The sequence below is a fragment of the Bison bison genome, unplaced genomic scaffold, assembly GCF_000754665.1.
Source record: "Bison bison bison isolate TAMUID 2011002044 unplaced genomic scaffold, Bison_UMD1.0 scf7180017864329, whole genome shotgun sequence".
NCBI classification, from domain to species: Eukaryota; Metazoa; Chordata; class Mammalia; order Artiodactyla; family Bovidae; genus Bison; species Bison bison.
Genome location: NW_011494901.1, coordinates 5,679,656 through 5,704,716, shown reverse-complemented (window position 1 = coordinate 5,704,716; position 25,061 = coordinate 5,679,656). Strand labels below are relative to the sequence as shown.

The 25,061-nt window shown below is 40.6% G+C and overlaps 1 long non-coding RNA gene across 1 annotated transcript in view; it reads right to left on the bottom strand.

Moving 5' to 3' along the window:
- LOC104998442 overlaps positions 1 to 24,454 on the bottom strand; it is a 37,591-nt gene extending 13,137 nt beyond the window's left edge. Inside the window, exon 1 of the long non-coding RNA XR_826459.1 lies at positions 24,326 to 24,454. This is a non-coding gene — a long non-coding RNA (uncharacterized LOC104998442). The remainder of the gene's footprint in view (positions 1 to 24,325) is intronic.
- Between the last annotated feature and the right edge of the window lie 607 nt (positions 24,455 to 25,061).

The following is a 25,061-nucleotide window of genomic DNA, read 5'->3' as shown; positions in this document are numbered from 1 at the left end:
TCACCCTGCTTATTTAATTTCTATGCAGAGTGCATCATGAGAAACGCTGGGCTGGAAGAAGCACAAGCTGGGATCAAGATTGCCGGGAGAAATATCAATAACCTCAGATATGCAGATGACACCACCCTTATGGCAGAAAGTGAAGAGGAACTCAAAATCCTCTTGATGAAAGTGAAAGTGGAGAGTGAAAAAGTTGGCTTAAAGCTCAACATTCAGAAAACGAAGATCATGGCATCTGGTCCCATCACTTCATGGGAAATAGATGGGGAAATAGTATCAGACTTTATTTTTGGGGGCTCCAAAATCACTGCAGATGGTGACTGCAGCCATAAAATTAAAAGACGCTTACTCTTTGGAAGGAAAGTTATGACCAACCTAGATAGCATATTCAAAAGCACAGATATTACTTTGCCAACTAAGGTCCGTCTAGTCAAGGCTATGGTTTTTCCTGTGGTCATGTATGGATATGAGAATTGGACTATGAAGAAAGCTGAGCACCAAAGAATTGATGCTTTTGAACTGTAGTGTTGGAGAAGACCCTTGAGAGTCCCTTGGACTGCAAGGAGATCCAACCAGTCCATTCTGAAGGAGATCAGCCCTGGGATTTCTTTGGGAGGAATGATGCTAAAGCTGAAACTCCAGTACTTTGGCCACCTCATGCAAAGAGTTGACTGATTGGAAAAGACTCTGATGCTGGGAGGGATTGAGGGCAGGAGGAGAAGGGGATGACAAAGGATGAGATGGCTGGATGGCATCACAGACATGATGGACGTGAGTCTGAGTGAACTCCGGGAGTTGGTGATGGACAAGGCAGCCTGGCGTGCCGCAATTTATGGGGTCGCAAAGAGTCGGACACGACTGAGCGACTGAACTGAACTGAACTGAACTGAGGGTTAAGAAAGAATGACAAAAAACTCAAATGACCACTCCCTCTCCCCACAACATTTGGCCAAGAATAGAAGGCAACTCACAGAAGAGTTTATCTGAAAGTCCAGTTAAGTAATAAATACAAGATGTTCAACTTTACCAGTGGTCAGAGAAAAGAAAATTAAGGTAACAGTGATGTGTCATTACTATATGCTTCAGATCGGCAAAAGTTAGAAAAAGCAGTATCTATTGCTATAAAGTAAGCAGCAACAAGGAGTATCTCATATTCTTCTGATGGAAATGTGAATTGTTAGTCTTTTTGGAAGCACCTTGGCAGCATCTATGAAAATTTTTTTTAAAGTGATACCTTTAAAACCACCAGTCCAAGTACTGGAAACCCTATAGATATAATAACATCAAGATACAGATGAAAGAGTGCTTATAGCAGTTCACATTGCAACAAATAAACAGGAGGCAAATTAAATGGGCATCAAAAGGGAAATGTTGAATTCATAATGGTCTATTTCTACTGTGAAATATTCAGCTCAGTTCAGTTCAGTTCAATCACTCAGTCATGTCCGACTCTTTGCGACCCCATGAATCACAGCATGCCAGGCCTCCCTGACCAACCTAGATAGCATATTAAAAAGCAGAGACATTATTTTGCCAACAAAGGTCTGTCTAGTCAAGGCTATGGTTTTTCCAGTGGTCATGTATGAATGTGAGAGTTGGACTGCGAAGAAAGCTGAGCACCGAAGAATTGATGCTTTTGAACTGTGGTGTTGGAGAAGACTCTTGAGGGTCCTGTGAAATATTACAAAGCTGTTAAAATAGTTAGAGCCAACCAGGAGTTGATAGAGATTGCTATCCGAATAGGGAAGTACAGAATACAAAGGACAAGACTCTGAGAGGTATACACAACATGGGAAATTTGGAGTGAGTGGTAGGAATGAGAATGGGAAATGAGGAAGAGAAGAGGCAGGTGTGCATATGTATGTGAGGTGTATGTATCAACTGGTAAAGAATCCACCTGCGATACAGGAGACCTGGGCTCAGTCCCTGGGTTGTGAAGATCCCCTGGAGAAGGGAAAGGTTACCCACTCCAGTATTCTGGCCTGGAGAATTCCATGGACTGTATAGTCCATGGGGCCACAAAGAGTCAGACACGACTAAGCAACTTTCACTTTCATATATAAAAGAAATTGGGAAAGAAATTAGAGTTTGAGCTACTTAAACTGACTTACAGGCATTTTGGAATTTAAGACTTTGGAGATAAAGCAAGGACAAGGAACAAGACGTGGCCATGGTCCAGGGTGACTAAAGGGAAGCAGAAATGAAAGCTGTCAGATCCCAGCGGGTAAGGAAAAACACTGAGGCTTACAATCTCTGTGGATGTTGGAAGCAGTTCAGGCCTTTGCTGAGAGTCAGCATTGAACTTGTGAGTCAGACAGAAGGCAAGTACAGGTAATGAAGGGCCAGAAGCTTACATAGTTCTTCAAGAGAATAGAACTCATGACTACTATAAATTAGATGCAAAAGAACATTTAGAATGTGAAAAGAATGCCATGTTGATTTTTAATATAGTGGTTTTGCTGAATTTCTTTTTTTTTTTTCGTACTTTTCTTAGCATTTCTTGGGCATTTACTTTTATACCTGACATTTGACTTGTTTCTATCCAATTAAAAGTAGTTTGAGAGTTTATTAGAATTATACTAAATTCACATAACCATTTTGGGTGATTTGACCTTTTATGATATAATGTCTCCCTGTCCAAGAAAGTGGTATACCTTTCTATTTGTTCAGATTTATTACATATTCTTTCATGTAGGTCCCTTATTTTTCTTGTCAACTTTATTTTTTAATATTTGGTAATTTTATGCCACTATTTTGAACAAAATACTTCGCCCACTTCCTTTTTTAGGTGTCACTGGGAAGAAAAAGACCTTTTTTTCAATTATTTATGAAATCCAGTCACTTACAAATATTTTATTAATTTTTACAAGTTTTACTGGGACCTACTGTTTTCTGAGTATACTATTATATCATCAGCCAAAAATAAATAAATAAATACATAAGTCATTTATCTCACTTTCTCTAGCACCAAGCAGTATCTCGTACTCAGCAAGCACTCTGTAAATGTTTTAGGAATGAATGAACCAATGCATAAATGGATGGACAAATGAAGTGGGCTAGAGATTACTCATGTGGTGCATTAAGGTTCTTTTCTGTTGTAGCACCACTCTAATGAATTATGGATCTTCCTTTTAAATGCCACAACCATTTCTTACCTAGAAACCACCTAAGTTTCCATATCTTTTAAAAGAGAAGATGAATAAGTATGATGACCACAGGGAATAGGTTTCTGATTAGTGAAGGATCTTCCTAAGTGATTTGCAGTGTATTCCTTGAGTTCCTCTTTTCATTTGAGCTCAGAGAGACTGTAAAGGAAAGTTTTTTGTTGTTCTGACCAGGAAAGAAGTAACAATCTGTCCCTTTACTTTAGAATACATTAAAAGGCTTAAGGAGGCAAATTAATGCTTTTATTGAATGAGGGCAGGAGCTACCCAAAGGTTCACTTGCAGGAGAATTTCAGTGAAAGGTCCGGAAGCACAGACAAGAAAATAAAAGAAGCTTAGGAAACTTTCTAAATCTAGGAGGAGAGTCGAAGGAAAAGAAGTGCACAGATGATGACTGAGAGAAAGCCAAAGAGGTGCTAATTTATGTATGGGTATTGTTGTGCACTTTAGCAGTGGTCCACAGTTATACTTCCATAGTTAAGCCTCACAAATATTGCATAATGGAATTGAAAGCATATGCTCACCTATCTAACCTCTGTAGGTCAACTATACTTAAGAAGAGCTAAACCACTAGGTCTATCATCTTAACCACAGCCAATCACCTTATGGCAGCAATCAGAGTTGTAAGTGTAATTTATTACTGAGGAGATTAACCATTATTGATGTTACAATCCCAAAATTCCAACTCAACTAAGTGTCAATCTGCATCATAATAAATAATAAATAGGCTCCAAATGCTAAAAGCTTCTGCTCTGATGTTATAATATCACTTAATCCTGGAAGAGGTTTTTCAACAAACCACAGTAGCTCCCTGCTCTTTCACAAAATTAAAATATACATATACAAATGTATGAAAGCACATGAAGAATTTTCCACCACAAGAAATACTTTTGTTTTCAAAGACAGAAATGAGGATCACCAGGCTAAAGAGCATGATACAAAGTGCTCCCCACAAATTACCAACAAGAACTCCAAGTACTAAGACAATGAGGAATAAAAGGGTATGTTCAAGCTGCAGAAATAAATAGAAACTCTGGCACAGATTACAAGAGATGGTTATCCAAAGGGTGACCAAACTGTTCTTTAAGGGAAAACAAAATGTTTCTATTAGAGAATCTAAAAGAAAATCTCTTGAGAGGCAGAGTACCAATGCAGTAATTGGCTAGATAATCCCAAGTACTGCATCTGAGCTAATGCCATGAAGCCAAATGAGAAGCATCAGCTTCTACACACACACCCCAGGCTACTGGGGAGGTCTGACGCTTTGAAGCATCTCTTCGCATTTTTAGCTGGTGGAAGGTTAATAAAGAAAATGTATCCCTCTAAACAAGCCTAGTCCTGCACACACACGAGGGCACTGGGGATGTGGCTCAGGTCTCCAATTTGCTTTGTGTAGCAGCTGGCACCCTGAGGTTTGGCCTTTGCTCACAAGGTTAGTGCTGATTGAAGTGCCCTTGCCCTTCCTTTCTGAAGACCTGCATCTTTCTCATCTATTGTGTGCCTGCCAGACTCAGAATCACTTTCTTCCCTGGGCCAGACCATGCTTCAATTATGTTGATAACAGTGACTTCGAATTTGAAAACACTGAGAGACAGACCTCTCAAAATGGGTCATATGACCTTAATTCCTTATCAAAGGCAATGCTAGGAGGAGCCCAGTTACCTGTATTGCTGCCTGGCCTCTGCCCAGCAGTGAGGCCATTCAGTTCTCCAAATGGTCTGGAGTTCTTGAGCTGGGCTTCTCCATGCAGTAATTGGGAGAGATAACAAAGGATCTTCCTTGCAGCTCAGAACAGCACTCCTGAAGATGACCAAGACAGTCACTCCAGCAAACTGAAGCGGTGATCATTACTTTCTCAGGGACAGGATTGTGATTCAGATTAATGAAACACAATTAGAATTCCCTTCTCTGGGTAGACTCACCATCTCAACAGTCCTGGTTTACACCTATTCTCTCTGCATAATTATTTATGGTGCACCTTTGAACTCTCAAAAGTGTTCCACTGAGGAAAATGAGTTATATTGTCAACCTACTTATTCAAGATATCAAGGACAAATACCTTCTTGACCCACACAAGGTAGCATAAGCATCAACAAAGACAAACAGTGTTCCTAGGCGACCTGAAAGAGCAGGGCAGGGACTGAGAAATGGTGCTCATTCTTCTCTGGTGTAGATGTCAAGCCTATCTTTCTGTGAGATTGCACAACACTGAAGAAGATTAATCTGGGAGAGCTCATATATTCCCATTGAAAGGAAAAGTGTCTGTAAGATCGTATTGGTCAGAGTCCCAACAGGAAACACCTAAACTAGGATCATTCAAAGAGAATTTATGACAGTGTGGTTATAGGGAGACCTCAAAGAGCAGTACCCTCCCTGGTGGCTCAGACGGTAAAGCATCTGCCTGCAATGTGGGAGACCTGCGTACAATCCCTGGGTCAGGAAGATTCCACTGGAGAAGGAAATAGCAACCCACTCCAGTATCCCTGCCTGGAAAATCCCATGGACAGAGGAGCCTGGTAGGTTACAGTCCATGGGGTTGCAAAGAGTCAGACACAACTGAGCGACTTCACTTTCACTTTCAAAGAGTAGTACAGAAGTCTTGATGCTTCATGCTAACCAAGCTGATATCATCCCAGGAAGGAGAGAAAGAGACAGCACCTTGTTAAAAAGGCTCCTTGAGAGGAGGAGAGACCCCTCAAGACACAGCTCAAGCCTCCTTCTCTTAGGACCCAATCGCACAAACAGTCTGGCCCATGAAGATACCACCCTGCAGGATCCATCCAGCACTCACACACACTGTGTTCTTACACACCCTTTCACAGTACAAATATGTCCTGTCTTTTCATCTGGACCTTTAACTCTCCGAAGGCAGAGACCACATCTCTTACCTCTGTCTCGCAAGCATTGTAACACCAGTGGCTCTAAATCTGTTGTTTTCCCACCATAGCACATAATACCAATGACATTCACAGACAAGACATTCCCCAAAGACAGTCCCCTGGGTCATGCATAATTCCCACTGGGCTCCACCATTTCTCTCCACTCAAGGAAGCAGAGCAAAATAAAGATGAACAAGGTCAGATCATTTCACAGATGGTCTTGAACCCACTCTGACTTTTTTTTCCAATGTAATATTTTTTCTTTTTTTTAATTAATTTTTATTGAAGTATAGTTGATTGAGCAAAGAATGCTCAAACTACCACACAATTGCACTCATCTCATATGCTAGGAAAGTAATGCTCAAAATTCTCCAAGGCAGGCTTCAACATGAACCATGAACTTCCAGATGTTCAAGCTGGATTTAGAAAAGGCAAAGGAACCAGAGATCAAATTGCCAACATCCGCTGGATCATTGAAAAAGTAAGAGAGTTCCAGAAAAACATCTATTTCTGCTTTATTGACTATGCCAAAGCCTTTGACTGTGTGGATCACAATAAACTGTGGAAAATTCTGAAAGAGATGGGAATACTAGACCACCTGACCTGCCTCTTGAGAAATCTGTAAGCAGGTCAAGAAGCAACACTCAGAACTGGACATTAAACAACAGACTGGTTGCAAATAGGAAAAGGAGTACATCAAGGCTGTATATTGTCACCCTGCTTATTTAACTTATATGCAGAGTACATCATGAGAAACACTGGACTGGATGAAGCACAAGCTGGAATCAAGATTGCCAGGAGAAATATAAATAACCTCAGATATGCAGATGATAACACCCTTATGGCAGAAAGTCAAGAATAACTAAAGAGCCTCTTGATGAAAGTGAAAGAGGAGAGTGAAAAAGTTGGCTTAAAGCTCAACATTCAGAAAACTAAGATCATGGCATCCGGTCCCATCACTTCATGGCAAATATAAGGGGAAACAGTGGAAACAGTGTCAGAGACTTTATTTTGGGGGGCTCCAAAATCACTGCAGATGGTGACTGCAGCCATAAAATTAAAAGACACTTGGTCCTTGGAAGGAAAGTTATGACCAACCTAGATAGCATATTAAAAAGCAGAGACATTACTTTGCCAACAAAGGTCCATCTAGTCAAGGCTATAGTTTTTCCAGTAGTCATGTATGGATATGAGAGCTGGACTATAAAGAAAGCTGAGCACCGAAGAACTGATGCTTTTGAACTGTGGTGTTGGAGAAGACTCTTGAGAGTCCCTTGGCCTGCAAGGAGATCCAACCAGTCCATCCTAAAGGAAATCAGTCCTGAAAAATTCATTGTAAGGACTGATGCTGAAGCTGAAACTCTAATACTTTGGCCACCTGTTGCTAAGAGCTGACTCATTGGAAAAGACCCTGATGCTGAGAAAGATTGAAGGCAGGAGAAGGGGACGACAGAGGAGGAGATGGTTGGAGGGCATCACCGACTCGATGGATGAGTTTGCATAAACTCCACACACTATTGCCCCTGTTTCCCCTTCAGGCAAGTCACAATGGCCTGATTACGTATACTATAATCTTATGTATACTATTTCAGCAGGAGTATAATCTTATGTTTTTAAAATATCCACCTAAACAGTATGTGGATGTGGAGTTGGTGATGGACAGGGAGGCCTGGTGTGCTGTAGTCCACGGGGTCACAAAGACTTGGACGCGACTGAGATACTGAACTGAACTGATAGTTCATTTCACATTCTGACTTTTTAATGTAAATTACATACAAACTTTGATGATCTGTTACTATTGAGTGGTGTTTAGAAACATGTCACAACTGCTACTGCATGCTGTGTGTTGTAATAGCACAAGTACAGAATGTGCTCGATGGTGAGATGCAGGAAAGGGTCAGCAAGGGGACAGATGTATGAAAGAAAGGCTGTCTCCACCACTTCAAGCACAGGTACAGGACCAGAGAAGACACCCCAACCCCAGTATGCTATTGTTGGATCACAGAAGAGACTCCACATTTACAAAACCAGAAAAGGGGGCTAAAACATGCCTAACACGTGACCTAGTCCAATCCTGAATTTTACAGATGAAAAAAGCAGGTCGTGTGATCTTCCTGTGATCACACAAGATACTCATCGACTACTGAAACCCTGAACTGAATTAAAGACGATTTAAGAAAAAACAAAATTCTTCTCTTGCCTGGGAACAAATGAATTCGTTTGTACTTACCAGACACAGATATTTACCAGGTGTCTGCCATGTGTAGGTAATGGAGGTACACAGTAAACAAAAACAAAGAAAGGCCTGCTCTCAGCTGGGGGTAGCATTTTATCTAGGTCAGCAAAGACTTTCTGATATAGCGATATAGGAGCAGAGAGGTAAAGGGAGCGGGGAGTCACGTGGGTCCCTAGGGCAGCAGTGTTCCAGGAAGTGGAGCACCGTGTACTTGGCATGTTCCAGGTGAGAAGGGCATTGTGACCTGACTGGAGGCAAAACAAGGGGCAATGGGCTAGAGGTGAGATAAGAGATTCGAGGTGAGGTGGCCAGATCATGAAGGCTCTTGCATTTTGTGACAAGTGAGATGGGACATCTCAGAGGGATTTTCAGCAGGAGTATAATCTTATGTTTTTAAAATATCCACCTAAATAGTATGTGGAGATGAGACTTGGCAGAGCAAGAGGAGAAGCAAGGGGGGAGCTGATGCGGTGATCTAGGAAAGAGAGGAGGCGGTCTGGACTTCGGTGATAGACTTGAGGCGATGAAAGTGGTCAGATGCTGAGCATGTGTTACAAGACTGCTGACAGGATTTGAGAACTGACTGAATGTGAAATGTGAGAGAAAAAAGCGAATGACAGATTAGGCCCACGTTTTTGACCTGAGTAACTGAAAGATGGAAGTAGACATTTACCGAAAAAGATGAATGAGAGAAAGCAGGTTTGGAGAGGAAGGTCAAGAGTTTTTCTGAATACACTAGTTAGATCTGCCCTTTAGAAATCAAAGTGGATTGCCTAGCAGGCAAGGGAACACATGGGTGTGGGGGTCAGAAGAGAGCCGAGGGGGCATCAGCAGAGAGGTGGCAAACTGGGTCGTCAGACACTGTGCGTGGGCAGAGAGGAGCCCAGGACTGAGCCCAGGTTCAAGCACCAGGCTGCCCCTCCCAAACCTCACATTTGGACTTTAACTGAGGCTTTCTGCAGAAAGCAGCTCTTCTGTCTCCTTCACCATCAGCTGAAAGACAACCCCCTGGTAGAATGTCAATGAGCCTCTTCTATCTACTTTGAGAAGCAACCCTCCACTTTCAGCCTGCTCACCAGCCTTAGCAAATGGCCACAGCAGCAGGAAGAAGGGTGACGGGCCCAAGGAACCAGCCCAGAGAACAGAAGCACTGCCCCTGTGGGATGGTACGTACGAGAATGGAGGGACACCTGCCGGACCCCTCCTAGACATCGATAACAAGCCATCCCCAAATAACATGGGGGATAAGGGGAGCAGACCCAAACCAAGTCAGCAGGCAAGCAGACTTCTTGCTGAGGGGCACGTGCAGAGGAGGGCGGGCATCTGATGACAGTTCTGAGTTGTGACGATCAAGTCGTTCACACTGTAAAGGACAGTGGCTGGCAATCAGAACTGAGAGTTACAGATACTGCAAGTTGAACCATTCTTGTTGCCAAGGACAGAAAAGAGCAGTGGGTCCTGATACGTACCTGAGACTGGAGCTTCAGCTGGGCTCTGGGAAACCCCTTGTAGATCATTTAACTTCTCTGAGAGTTGGCTTTCCCTCCACTATGAGTTGGAAATGGTTAAATGGACTTTCTTCATGAAGAAAATTTTTTCAGAAATAACTTGTGAAGAATTAGTTTCTGAGTAAAAATAGCACTACCACATTAAGTTTTGGAGAGTTAAAAATAGGTAAACTCCCATTGTGATGAACTCAAGGAACTTGCCAATTATTTTAATGAACTAAAGTGGTGTAAAATTAACACATTGCTAGAAAACAGGTCCCACGTTGAGGAATCTGGAGGAGAGAGAATGCCAACATCCGGCTTCTGTTAATAAATCCACAAGCAAAAGGAATTAAACCCAGCTGGGGAAAGAAATGTCATGAATATACAAACACGTATATTCCCCCTTTCTCTCACTAGATGCTGGGCTTCTGTTGTATGTGCCTTTTAAAATTAATTATTTGGAATACAAGTTGGCACCTAATTAGATGGCTAGTCCTTCTAGGTGGAAAAGGATTTGCTGAAAAAACTAACTCAATCAGATGATTATTGCACATGATTGACTGAAGCTAGAACAAGAAAGCACTGTTTGTAGAGTATAACAAAATAGCCTAAGTAATCTTGTCAAGTTAGAGAGAGATACGTTCATATTTTATGCTCTACAGATTTCTAGCTATGTGACCTTGGACAAGTTGCTTCACTTCTCTGTGTCTTGGTTTCCACTTCTATAAAAAGAAGATATAGCACCTATTTCATAGGGTTATGAGAACTGAATATGATGATAAATGTACAATACTTAACACATGTCTGAAAACATCTACTTTTGCTTTATTGACTACGCCAAAGCCTTTGACTGTGTGGATCACAACAAACTTTGGAAAATTCTTAAAGAGATGGGAATACAAGACCACCTGACCTGCCTCCTGAGAAATCTGTATGCAGGTCAAGAAGCAACAGTTAGAACTGGACATGGAACAACAGACTGGTTCCAAATAGGAAAAAGAGTACGTCAAGGCTGTATATTGTCCCCCTGGTTATTTAACTTATATGCAGAGTACATCATGAGAAATGCTGGGCTGGAGGAAGCCCAAGCTAGAACAAGATTGCTGGGAGAAATATCAATAACCTCAGATATGCAGATGACACCACTGTTATGGCAGAAAGCAAAGAAGAACCAAAGAGCCTCTTGATGAAAGAAAGTGAAAGAGGAGAGTGAAAAAGTTGGCTTAAAACTCAGCATTCAGAAAACTAAAATCATGGCATCTGGTCCCATCACTTCATGGCAAATAGATGGGGAAATAATGGAAATAGTGACAGACTTTATTTTGGCGGAGGAGTGGGGGGGCGGGCCTCCAAAATCACTGCAGATGGTGACTGCAGCCATGAAATTAAAAGACACTTGCTCCTTGGAAGAAAAGCTATGACCAACCTAGACAGCATATGAAGAAGCAGAGACATTATTTTACTTTACCAAAGTAAAGTACTTTTACATTACTTACTTTACCAAAAGGTCCATCTAGTCAAGGCTATGGTTTTTCCAGTAGTCATGGATGTGAGAGTTAGTCTATAAAGAAAGCTGAGTGTCAAAGAATTGATGCCTTTGAACTGTGGTGTTGGAGAAGACTCTTGAGAGTCCCTTGGACTGCAAGGAGATCCAAAACTGAAACTCCAATACTTTGGCCACCTGATGCGAAGAACCGACTCCTTAGAAAAGACCCTGACGCTGGGAAAGATTGATGGCAGAAGAAAGTGATGACAGAGGATGAGATGGTAGGATGGCATCACCAACGCGATGGACATGAGTTTGAATAGTCTCCAGGAGTTGGTGATGGACAGGGAGGCCCGGCGTGCTGCAGTCCATGGGGTTGCAAGGAGTCAGACATGACTGAGTGACTGAACTGAACTGAAAGCAGCTATGAACCATTCATATGATGAATCATGAAAAACATGGATTTAGTTTTACTGTCCAGAAAGCTTTCTTATAATAGTACTTATTGTGTTGGGATTTAAATGAGAAGGACAAGCAAGAGACATCTGAAATGCCAATGCAGCTACCAAGGCGCTCACTGATAAGTTCAGATCCTAACAGGCATATACAAAAGAAGGAAAGAAGGATAGAGAACCAAAGCAAACTGTTTTTAGTAGCATAAACTAAGGACTTGGCAATAACATACAAAATGAACAGAGGCTTGCCTCATAGAAAAAGAGATCAGATTTGAGGTTACCAGAGGTGGAAGGTCAGGACAAAGGGATTGGATGAAGGTGGCAAAAGGTATAAACTTATAATTTTAAGATAAATAAGTACTAGTGACAGAGACAAAAATGTTTTAATTATCTCTTTAAGGAAAAGGTATATTATAACAATGAAGGACTGTAAGACACCATCAATATTCCAATTAAAACTTGCAACTTGAAATTTCAAAGATGAAATTATTCTTGACAAAAAGCAAGAATTGGGAAAACAGGTTCAATGGCCAAATTTAGATTAATTTGTCTTCAGTGTCCTGGGGCGAGGGAGGACCTTCTGGACTGAAAAAGCAGTGACAACACTGTTTGTGCTGAGTCACTTCAGTGGTGTCCACCTCATTACAACCCTATGGGCTGTATCCCATCAGGCTTCTCTCTCCATGGGATTCTCCAGACAAGAAAATCTGGAGTGGGTTGCCATTTCCTCCTCCAAGGTATCTTCCCAACAGAGGGATTGAACCAACGTCTCTGTGTCTCCTGCATTAGCAAGCAGGTTCTTTACCACATGTACCCACATTCCAGCAAGAAAGGATGGCTGGTTTCTAGAAAGCTGTACAGGCAAGCCCAGGGATTAACGTAGTATGAGGCACATACACACAAAAGTGAGAAATTTTTGGTCAGTGTTTAGCAAAATCATTATGTTAAAGAATACATTCACTATTTTTTTTTATGAATTATACACTGGTTAGGGTTGCCAGATTTAGAAAATAAAAATACAGGTCATCCAGCTAAATTTAAATTGCAGATAACAATAATTTTGAGCACAAATATGTTCCATGCAATATGTGGCAACCCAAACACTGGGCCATCAGTAACTTGTCACTTAAGTAGGACCGGATGCAAGGAAGGAAGCAACTTCCTCTGATTTTGGCAGAGAGCACAAGCTCTGTGTGACATTCTGCATCCTGTTTCTGAGGAAGGCATTCAGCATTGATCACTTTCATTGACTTTGTCCACTGGGTTCCAAACACACACACATGTGAACACACACAAACAATTATGTAGAAAACAACTTTTGATAAAAAATCCTAACACATTAAACAGATTTTTTTTTTCCCAAAGGAGGGTAAGGACCTCTGGTTGAATGGAGAAGTTAGGGGTATGATGAAGGAAGATGGAGGGTCTAGATCTCTGCTCACTTATCCATCATCTCTGCCCTCAAAGCAGCCCCTAACATATCTCCTTGGGACAAAGGGACTCTACAGAACAGATGGAGAACAGGAATCATTTATTTTGCCAGACCCACCAAATTTTACATAAAATTGAATGCCCAGATCCACTTAATGTAAGCCTTACTTGTACATGCCCTTGCCTATGCCAGAGTTTCTCTTTACTGCCAACAATAGCATTGAACTCCCACAAGAGAAACACTGGAGTTCTATTGAGTCATCTCAATCCTTCTTCTGCCATAATCATTCTGTTGCCTGAATCTGCTGTTTTTTGCTTTGCAACAACTGTGCCTCTGAGACATGAAAGAAGCAACTAAAAACAGAGTCCCCCCAACTTCATCTTATCCACATGTTAACAATAATCTAAAAACGGAAATAAATTTCCAGATGCTTTAAGTAAATTTTCTAGTCATCATCTAGATACTTATTAGCACAAAAACATAGGCAACACTCTCCATGTTAGCCCACCCTCTCAGAGTTGGTGCTGTCATGTAGAAGTCTTTTCCTTCACCCATTCCTACAACCATCTGCAAGATTGCATGCCATTTCCTGCAGACTTACCTCCATTTGGTACATAAGGAATGTCCTTGAACAGAGTTTTCAGGTTTTTTTCAAGTGTTTGTTGTTCTTGTCCACCATAATCTATTTTTAATGTGCTTCCCCCGACCCTTGTCTGGGAGCGAGCAATCATTCACTATGATTTTACCCCAACCCATTCCTCAAAAAAGACCTTATCTTTTTGAAAGAAGCACCACAGAGCCATTCCCAGAACAAATGCAGAACATCCTGAAAGTGAAAGTGAAGTCACTCAGTCATGTCCAACTCTTTGAGACCCCATGGACTGTAGCCTACCATGTTCCTCTGTCCATGGGATTTTACAAGCAAGAGTACTGGAGTGGGTTGCCATTTCCTTCTCCAGAGGATCTTCCCAACCCAGGGATCAAACCCGGGTCTCCTGCATTGTAGGCAGACGCTTTATCGTCTGAGCCACCAGGGAAGTCCAGAGAACATCCTTGACCAGCTTAAAAAGCCAACTTCAAACCAATGGACACTACCTTTCATTTAAGGATATATGCCCATTCAGTTTGTTCATTAGAAGGTATTCGCCTATTTTTTAAAAAGCTACGGAAACTAATAAGTGAATTTAACAGAGTTGTAAGATTCAAAATCAATACACAAAAATCAATTATATTTCTATATCCTAGCAACAGAGAATCACAGAGTGAAAAAAAAAAATCACCATTTGAAATACCATTGCAAAACACTCTGACAAAAGATTATGCAATATCCATAGTGAAACTTATAAAACAGTGCTGAGACCAATTTTTGAAGACCTAAATAAAACCATGTTCATGAATTAGAACACTCAATGATGTTAAGATACTAATTTTCTGCAAATTAATCTAGACAGTCAACACAACTCCAATCAAATCCCAAAAATCAGCACACAGATTCTAAAATTCACATGAGAATTCCAAGAACAGAACAGCCAAAACAACTCTGACCAAAAAAGAACAAAGTTGGAGAACTAAAAGCACCTAATTTCAAGATTTTATTATAAAGCTACAGTAATCAACACACATGGTATTGGTGTAAAGATAGACAAATAGATCAATGGAATAGAATAAAGAATTCATAAATGGAGTCATAAATATATGCATTTTTGAAAAAGGTGAAAAGGCAATTAGTGGGAAAAGGATAATCTTTTCAACAAACAGTGCAGAAGCAACAAGATTGCCATACACAAAGAAGAAGGAGGAGAAGAATAAGGAGGGGAAGAATTTTAATCCATACTTCATACATGTATAATAAACTCAGAATGGTTAATTGACTTAAAACTAAACTGAAACTATAAAACTAAACCTAAAACTATAAAACTTTAAGAAGAAAACATATGATAAAATCTTGGATCAGACCAAGTTTCCTTAGATAATAACACCCAAATCCATAATTCACAAATGAAAAATAAATCAATAAATTAGACTTCATCAAAATTAAAAACATACACTCTTTGAAAGACACCATTAGAGTAGTTAAAAGACAAACCACACACTGGAAAAAATATTGACAAATCAAATATTTGATAAAGGACTTGTATCCAAAATATATAAAGAACCCTTAAAATCAATAAGAATAAAAGCAACCCCATAAAAAATGATCAAACAATTTGAACATACCCATCACCAAAAGATATATTTATGTGTAAATAAGCACATAAAGTGGAGAAGGCAATGGCCACCCACTCCAGTACTCTTGCCTGGAAAATCCCATGGGCAGAGGAGCCTGGTAGGCTGTAGTCCATGGGGTCGCTAAGAGTCGGACACGACTGAGTGACTTCACTTTCACTTTTCACTTTCATGCATTGGAGGAGGAAATGGCAACCTACTCCAGTGTTCTTGCCTGGAGAATCCCAGGGACGGGGGATCCTGGTGGGCTGCCATCTATGGGGTTGAACAGAGTCGGACACGACTGAAGTGACTTAGCAGCAGCAGCAACAAGCACATAAAGAGATGTTCAACATCATTAATCATTATGGAAATAAAAATTAAAACCATGATGGAATGCCACTTTGTACATATTTGAATAGCTGAAATTAAAAAGAGTTAATATACCAAGGTGTGGTATGTGGAGAAAATAGAACATTTATATACTTCCAATAGGAATGTAAAATTGTTTTGGAAAATAGTTTGGCAGTTTCTTAAATAAATATATATCCACCATATATCCAACCTTACATTCCTAAGTATTTGCCCAAGAGAGCTTAAAGCACATATTAATACAAAGACAAGAACATGAATGCTCATAGTAGGTTTATTGTAATAGCCAAGAACTGGAAACAACTCAAACATCCATCAGCAGATGAACAGACTAACAGGCTGTGGCATATCCATTCAATGGACTACTAGTCAACAATGAAAAAGGAATGATCTACTGTAATATGCAAAAACACGAATAAATATCAAAATAATTATTCTGAATGAAATTAGTCAGCTTCCTCTCCCAAAAAAAGGTAGATTCTGCATGATTCCACTTAAGTTCTAGAAAATGCTAACCAATTAATAATGACAGAAGGCAGATCAGTGGTTGCCTAGGGACAGTGGAATAGGAAGGATTACAAAATGTTACAAGAAAACTTTTGGAAGTGATGGTTATATTCATCATCTGGATTATGGTGATGACTTCACATGTGTATACATGTCAAAACACATCAACTTATATACTTTAAAGATGTGCAATTTACTGTGTGTCAATTAAACTGTGACAAAGCTGTTTGAATGAAAATAACTTTTTAGTGACATACCCTAGTGGCTCAGATGGTTAAGAATCTACCTGCAATGTGGGAGACCCAGGTTCCCCCTGGGTGGGGAAGATCCTCTGGAGAAGGAAATGGCAACACACTCCAGTATTCTTGCCTGCAGAATTCCATGAACAGAGGAGCCTGGCAGGCTATAGTCCATGGGGTTACAAAGAGTCAGACACGACTGAATCTACTAAAACTTTCCCTATCACAGTTGATTCACAATGCTGTGTTAGTTTCTGATGTATAACAAAATGATTCAGCTATAAACATAAAGAGCATATATATATATTCTCAGTTATATATATATTCTCATTATCAGTTATTATACAGTATTGAATATAATTCCCCGTGCTTGTCATATATGTATTTTATATACAGTAATTTTTACCTGCCAATCCTAAATTCCTAATTTATCACTCCTTCCCTTTCTTCTTTGATAACCATAAATCTGTTTTCTATGTCTGTGAGTCTCTTTGTTTTATAACTAAAATCATTTGCACCTATTTTTTGATTCTACATAAAAGTGATATCACATAATATTTGTCTTTGTCTGATTTATTTCACTTAGTGTGATAATCCCTAGGTCCATCCATATCGCTGCAAATTGCATTATTTCATGAGTAATATTCCATCGTATATATGTACCACACCTTTTTCCATTCAACTGTCAATGGACATTTAGGTTGTTTATATATCTTGGTTGTTGTAAATGGTGCTGCTATGAACATTAGGGCATAAAAAATTTTTTAAGTGTTTAGGAAGAATTAACTCTATTTGGTCTGGTCTCTACAATGTCCTATTTCAGCTGTTTGGCAGCCAAGAATTAAATGACAATAGTCTTAACCTTTAGTAAGGCTGTTGAAAACATCAGATGGAACCCAATTCATAACTGATAGCAAACACCTTCATCATGCCCACTGTCTTATTTATCTTACCCAGATACTCAGGGCTGCCCACAAAGACTCTTTCCTTCTCTCTCTGAACTCCTTCACATCCTTTTTCTCAGTATTGCCCAAAAAACTAACTGTGGTCTTTTCCTCCATCCTTCCTTATCTGCCTGGATGTATTCTCCAGTCACTCTGCCATCCCTTCCACCAGTACTTTCATTTCTTCTCAATTCTAATCTCCTAAGTGAAGTGAAGTGAAGTGAAGTCTCTCAGCCGTGTCCGACTCTTTGCGACCCCATAGACTGTAGCCTATCAGGCTCCTCCATCTGTGGGATTTTCCAGGCAAGAATGCTGGAGTGGATTGCCATTTCCTTCTCCAGGGGATCTTCCCAACCCAGGAATCGAACCCGGGTGTCCCACATTGTGGGCAGACACTTTACTGTCTGAGCCACCAGTCCTTCTTTTAATGGTTCAGCCTTTCTCTATTATCCTAAGCAGGATAAATAAAATCCCAGAAGCTGAAAAGTAAAAATCATCTTTCTTGGAAGCAGAATGAGTAGGGACAGAGAGGAATGCTCACACATTAATAAATTTTAAAAATTCTAACAGCTGGGGAGCAGAGGAGATATACTGTTTTTAAAAGACCCAGGCTCTGGTCTCCTCTCGGCATAGAGTCCGTCCTCCATACTGGCATACCATCCTCATTCATTCTCCCAGGCAAAGAGATTCAAGTTCACTTCACTCAGTCTTCACATTCTGACTCTAAAGTGCATCCCTATGCAGGAAAAAAAAAAAAAAATTCCCCTTCCTAATTCACCCTTCCCATTACCTTTCCATAGCTGTGGCCAAAATAGCAACATGCCTCTTCTTTGAACCCCTCCTCAAGCCAATCAAATAGAAATGACCAATTTCATCCTTTCAAAACATCTTACTGTCACAATTCCTTCTTCTACATGTGTCTTTTGACTTGAATATAATGATGCAAATTCTTTATGAATTTAAAGGCTCTGTTTGTTAAATCTTTGCCTGTCTTCATACAATTAATATAATTAACCTGTATGCCCACACCACTGTTCTCTGTAGAAAACTGTAAGGTTTTAGAGAACCAGGTATCCATCTGTTTAATCACCACTTGCCTCCTGCTTCATGTCCCAACAGTATCAAACCAATTACAGTGCCCAGCCCACATCCCCAATACACGACCATCTTCTTTCACCCACCCGAGCATTACCCCTGCCTAAAGCAGAAGCTGGCAAGTTTTTCTGTAAAAGACCAAAGAGTAAATATTTCAGGCTATGGGAGCCATATGGTCTCTGTCACAGCTACTCAACTCTGCCATTATAGCACAAATACATACCCGATACATAAACAAATAAATGTGGCTGTGCTCCCATAAATTCTTATTTTGAAAAACAGACAACAGGCCACATTTGGCCTGTGGGCTGTAGTCTGCCAAACCCTGGTCTAAAGCATCCTGCCTTCCAACTTCCATCTGGCTAGCTCCTAGCTCTACAAGACAGCACAAGTTGTCTTCTGAAGAGAGCTTTCTCCTCTTCCGGGTTAGCTGCATCCTTTCTGTGAAGCCCCACAGGATACATACCAAAGTATTTTTCAGTGCAAGAAAAACTTCTTCCCCAAGCCTAATGTTCCCTCCCACGTGAAGGGAGTTCCACATCCATGACACTATTGCCCCATATCTATTCCCACCAAGTCCTCCCAGGGGAGACAGAGCAACATGGATAAGTCTTACTCCTCTTCTCGGGGGGAGCAAACTGCCCACGGAGGACACATTCCTCCCACCTCCTGACGCACGCTCTGTCCCTTCTAGGAAAGGCCTGTCTGTCCAGGGCTGCTCTGCCTGAGTGCATAAATCTCTTTCCAGAGTTCTACATTATTGTTTCAATCAGTAACTGTAGTATCTTCATCACTATCTGACTTTTGAATTATCTCTTGTTTCAGAATTCTAGAGGAAGTCAGGGGAGCTATTTACTAAGCCTCACTCATGACAACACAGACTACTTGCCACAGCACTTAACATGTTATGTAAAGTTTCTTTGTACATTTTCGTTATGTTAGTCAATGATTCTCAGGAGGGCCTTTCCAATGAGCATGAGCAGACCCAGAGATGCAAATCTTTCAAACTGACAACAAATGGCACACTTTCTACTAGCTTTTATTTTTACCTACAACCTAATATTCCCTACTAATAGCCTACTGGTGAGTTATCTATACTTCCTACATTAGAGCTATGAATATAGTTCACTGAAGTTTTAAATTCAGTATTGGGTTAAGATATCTGGTAGCTACTCATTTGAACATACTGCAAAACTTGTGCATGAGCACACAGGACAGAATCTCAGTGGTTTTCAGGAAACAATTTGAGAATCATGTATCATTAATGCTGTCTACAATTGATCATGGTTTCCAACATTACTATTTGCATTTGGCTTTTGCATTGTACCTTACAGTCAGTATAACATCTTTATGAATTTATTGGGTGCCATTTGGGTAACTTGACAGTGTATATTAATGCATATTTGTCCATCTGGAGGACAGAATAGAGCAATAATTAGAGTACAGGCTCTAAAGTCAGACTGCTTGGTTTTATCCCAGCATCACCACATACTAGTCGTCTAACTTCAGGTAAGTGACTCAACCCCTTGTACTTCAGTTTCTTCACCATTAAAATAAGAGACTAGTTGTTGCTGTTGTTGTCATTTAGTTGCTGTCATGTCTCTTTACAACCCAGTGGACTGCAGCACACCAGGCTCCTCTGTTCTCCACTATCTCCCAGAGTTTGGTCAAATTCATGTCCATTGAGTTGGTGATGCTAGTACTTATTTCATAAAGATACTGGGAAGATTAAATGAGATAATCCATGGCTTAAACTACATAGTTAGCTATTATTATTATTATTTTAGTACTATGCATAGGAATAGGACATTTGGCCTCTAATTTTCAGTAACTACACTTTAAGCTATATATAGATGTGGTTCAAATACAAATCATCCATAAATCTATTGCTAAAGGAGATATATCTGTAATCTTCCCAAAATTTGTTTACACTATATGTCTCGTTGGTGGTATGTTTTATAGCACATATTTATTTGTTTGACATCCATTATCTATGTCTCTACTAGAACCTCATAAGGCCAGAGACCTTTCCTTATCTGTGGGTTCTCTACTAGAGCCCCAGTGTCCAGAACAGTGTCTTCTGGCACATAGTAGGTTCTCAGTAGTTTCTTTAAAATAATTCTATGCTAACTATGAATTTATACCATGAATATGTAATTACACTCCAGTATAATATTGAGTTTGTTGTAATAAAATTATTAGATGACCAAGTTTGGGGCATATTTTTATTAAAACAACGTGTTTAAGTTCATACTATCATTGTAATAAATAAATAATGAGTGCTTTGTTTATCGGAGAAGGCAATGGCACCCCACTCCAGTACTCTTGCCTGGAAAATCCCATGGATGGAGGAGCCTGGTAGGCTGTAGTCCATGGGGTCGCTGGGAGTCGGACACGACTGAGCGACTTCCCTTTCACTTTTCACTTTCCTGCATTGGAGAAGGAAATGGCAACCCACTCCAGTGTTCTTGTCTGGAGAATCCCAGGGACAGGGGAGCCTGGTGGGCTGTGGTCTGTGGGGTCGCACAGAGTCGGACACGACTGAAGTGACTTAGCAGCAGCAGCAGCAGCTTTGTTATATGCTGCTTTAATTCTTTGCTATCAGTGATTATTTTCTACTAAGAACACATGCGATAGGTGACCAGCATTATTTTGCAAGGTCTGAGTGGGCCACAGACAAATTAAGGACTATGTTTTTCAATTCAACAATTCAAAAATATTTTAAATGATCCAGTAGTTCCAGTTCTATATATGCCCAAAATAAACAAGGAGAAAATTCCATCAAAAGACATGTACAAGAATATTCAAATGGCTTTGTTTATAACGGCTAAAAACTGGAAACAATCCAAATATCTATTATAGAATAATAAATTAATGGCACAATATTTATCCAATGGCAGAAAGCAAAGAAGAATTAAAGAGCCTCTGGATGAAAGTGAAAGAGGAGAGTGAAAAAGTTGGCTTAAACTCAACATTCAGAAAACGAAGATCATGGCATCTGGTCCCATCACTTCATGGCAAATAGATGGGGAAACAATGGAAACAGTCAGAGATCTTATCTTATTTCCTTGGGCTCCAAAATCACTGCAGATGATGAGTGCAGCCATGAGATTAAAAGATGCTTGCTCCTTGGAAGAAAAGCTATGACCAACACGGACAGCATATTAAAAAGCAGAGACATTACTTTGCCAACATAGGTCCATCTAGTCAAAGCTATGGTTTTTCAAGTAGTCATGTATGGATGTGAGAGTTGGACTACAAAGAAAGCTGAGCACCGAAGAACTGATGCTTTTGAACTGTGGTGTTGGAGAAGACTCTTGAGAGTCCCTTGGACTACAAGGAGATCCAACCAGTCCATCCTAAAGGAAATCAGTCCTGAATATTTGTTGGAAGGACTGATGCTGAAGCTTTGCCACCTGATGCGAAGAACTGACTCATTGGAAAAGACCCTGATTCTGGAAAAGATTGAAGGTGGGAGGAGAAGGGGATGACAGAGGATAAGGTGGTTGGATGGCACCACTGACTCAATGGACATGAGTTTGAGTCAGCTCCGGGAGTTGGTGATGGACAGGGAAGCCTGGCATGCTGTAGTCCATGGGGTCGCAGAGAGTCGGACATGACTGAGTGACCGAACTGAACTGATTTAACCAATGAAATATTGTGTAGCAATTAAAAACAACCCAAATATAAAAGAAAAATTAAAAAATAAAAAAACAAACTACATGTAGCAACATGGATGAAGATTACATAGTGCATAATTCCTTTTATGTGAAAATTGATTTATATGAATGTATATGAAGTATATTTATTATAGACAAAATCAACCTATGCATAAAGTCAAAATAGTAGTTATCTCTGTTGGGGGAATGTGACGAGGCAAGACAAAGCCTTTTAGGATATAGAAAATGCTCTATATTTTCATTTGAGGCCTAGTTCATAGGTGTGCATGTGTGTGTTGCTCTGTGTATGCATATAAATTTATAGAGTTGTACAGTTAAGATCTATGCATTTTATAGTATTATGTTATACATGGATGCGTGTGTATTTTTTTTAAGACAGAGAATAATCTGCATGCCCGACATTTAGCTGGGCCCTTGAAACATCCTGATAAAGAACACAAGCCTGGCCTTCCCCTCAGTATAGTGTATCTCTAGTGTTAGCTCAGTGTCTATGCTCAGTGGATTGGTGATCTGAACTGAACACTTTTTTGTACACTAACCAATTGAACTTAAAAAAAAATACTATTGTTTGCTGATGCTAATGGAAACTGCAGTGCTTCATATTTATTTGACAAACATATTCTGTTACGTTTTATAGTCCGAGGTCATCACGATGCCTCATTATGGAAAAATCCCAGAACCTTCTCCCTCCAGCAAAAGGGCTCCACTCACTTTCATCTGCAGATTTCAGAATTGATTCTCTGTGCTGCTAGCGTTCCCTATATCCCAGGGAGTTGTGCATTAAAATCCAGAGCAATGAACACACCTATGAAAAATGATGCTTTCGAGCCTGCCCCACAGTGCAGTAAATTTGAAAGTACTCTTAATAATAATCAGGATCAACATTGACTTTAATGGTCCTCAAATCCATCACGTAATTTCATTAGCCACCCAGCACAGATGCAAGCAGGGGTGATGTCATACTTTTTCCTCTTGCTCTGAAACCCGAGTCAGGCGCCAGAGATGGAAACTAGTTTTAGAGACTCTAATCGGATTAAAGCTTCTGGCAGCCACCGATCAATAGGTGGGAGCCGGAGGAATCCCAAAATGTGCAAAGCCCTCTGAGACCCCTTCAGGGACACAGCTTTGCTCAAGCTGAAGGAGGTTCAGGTCTGCAAGTGGAAAGGTCAGGATGCTGTTTCCCAAGGGATGGTACTCTTTCCATTTTTCCCTAGGACCCAGGTTCACATGGGAGAGAAGGATTGTCACTTAAGCAGCAGCCTCCAATCCTACTCTCTGATGTAAGAGAATGGGAAAACAGCAGTTCCATAATATAGGAAACCAGCAGTTCAAAGCATGGGCTTTGGAGTCAGCCATGCTGCTGCTGCTGCTGCTAAGTCGCTTCAGTCGTGTCCGACTCTGTGTGACCCCATAGATGGCAGCCCACCAGGCTCCCCCATCCCTGGGATTCTCCAGGCAAGAACACTGGAGTGGGTTGCCATTTCCTCCTCCAATGCATGAAAGTGAAAAGTGAAAGTGAAGCCGCTCAATTGTGGCCTATTCTTCTCGACCCCATGGACTGCAGCCTACCAGGCTCCTCTGTCCATGGGATTTTCCAAGCAAGGATACTGGAGTGGGGTGCCATCGCTTGATCTAAAACCTAGCTCTTCCATTGACTAGTTAACCCTGAGAAGGCAACCCTTCTCTCTGAGACACAGCGTCCCCATCTGCAAGGTGCAAAGAATAACACCTGCCTCACAGAGGTGTAGTGATGACAAAGAGGTCCTGTGCGTCAGATGTTCATGACAGTCCCTGCTCAGTAAATCCCAGATGGCTCAGCAGGTAAAGAATCCACCTGCCATGCAGGAGACAGAGGAGACATGGGTTTGATCCCTGGGTCGGGAAGATCCCCTGGAGAAGAAAATGGCAACCCCCTCCAGTATTCTTGCCTGGGGAATTCCATGGACAGAGGGGCATGGCGGGCTATAGTCCAAAGGGTCTCAAAGAGTCGGACAAAACTGAGCAACAAAGCAAGAATGAAAAGAAGCGATCAGCTGTGATGAAGAGCTACCAACTATCATTCTAATTCATAAAAACCTGAAACACAACCCCGCCCCATAACCAGAAAGGAGAATTTTTTTAGCCTCTATCATTTCACTTACCTCAACTTTCCCATCTCTCAAAATTTAGCTGGAACAAGAAGCCAGTGCCGGGATATGCTTTTAACATCCAAGTTGCTTTAACAAGAACTTCAATAACGTGGCAAAATACAATGACCTCATCATCCCAATGTTGCTGCAGAAAAAAAAAAATCAATGCTACTTAAAAAGCCTGACAATCAATCAAGGTCTAGCCAGATATCTGTAGAAGTCAAACAGGCCCATATAAAAACTGGTTCACCTAGGGATCTCATTAAAGGTCTGCAGCAGTATTTTCCTGATGTAAGCTGGGAGTTTTCATTTGGGTTGATTTTTTTTTTCTTCGACCATGGAATCCCTGTGAGATCAGGGGTATACATCTCCCCTGCAGCTGGCTTCAGAGCACTTTATTAGTTGAATGTCCTCACTCACATCACAAATGCAAACGGTCATTCATATGTCAATGTCATTCCTCTCTCCCTTGGTGACTGGGATGAGCTCCTACTGAAAGTACATTCTGATATGGGCTGGAGGAAGTTCTTGAAAGAGTAATAAACACACTTTATTTTTATTGTGTTATACAAAATAGTGTAGAAATTATAGAAAGTATAATTTTAAGAGAATGCATTTATATTCTATGTGCCTTTTTTTAAAGCCTCATAATTCAAATATTAACGTAAAACAACTTTCCTTCTTCTGAACTCAGGTCATTTTAAGAAATACCACCTATTATGGGCCTGGCATTCTTCTATGCACTAGA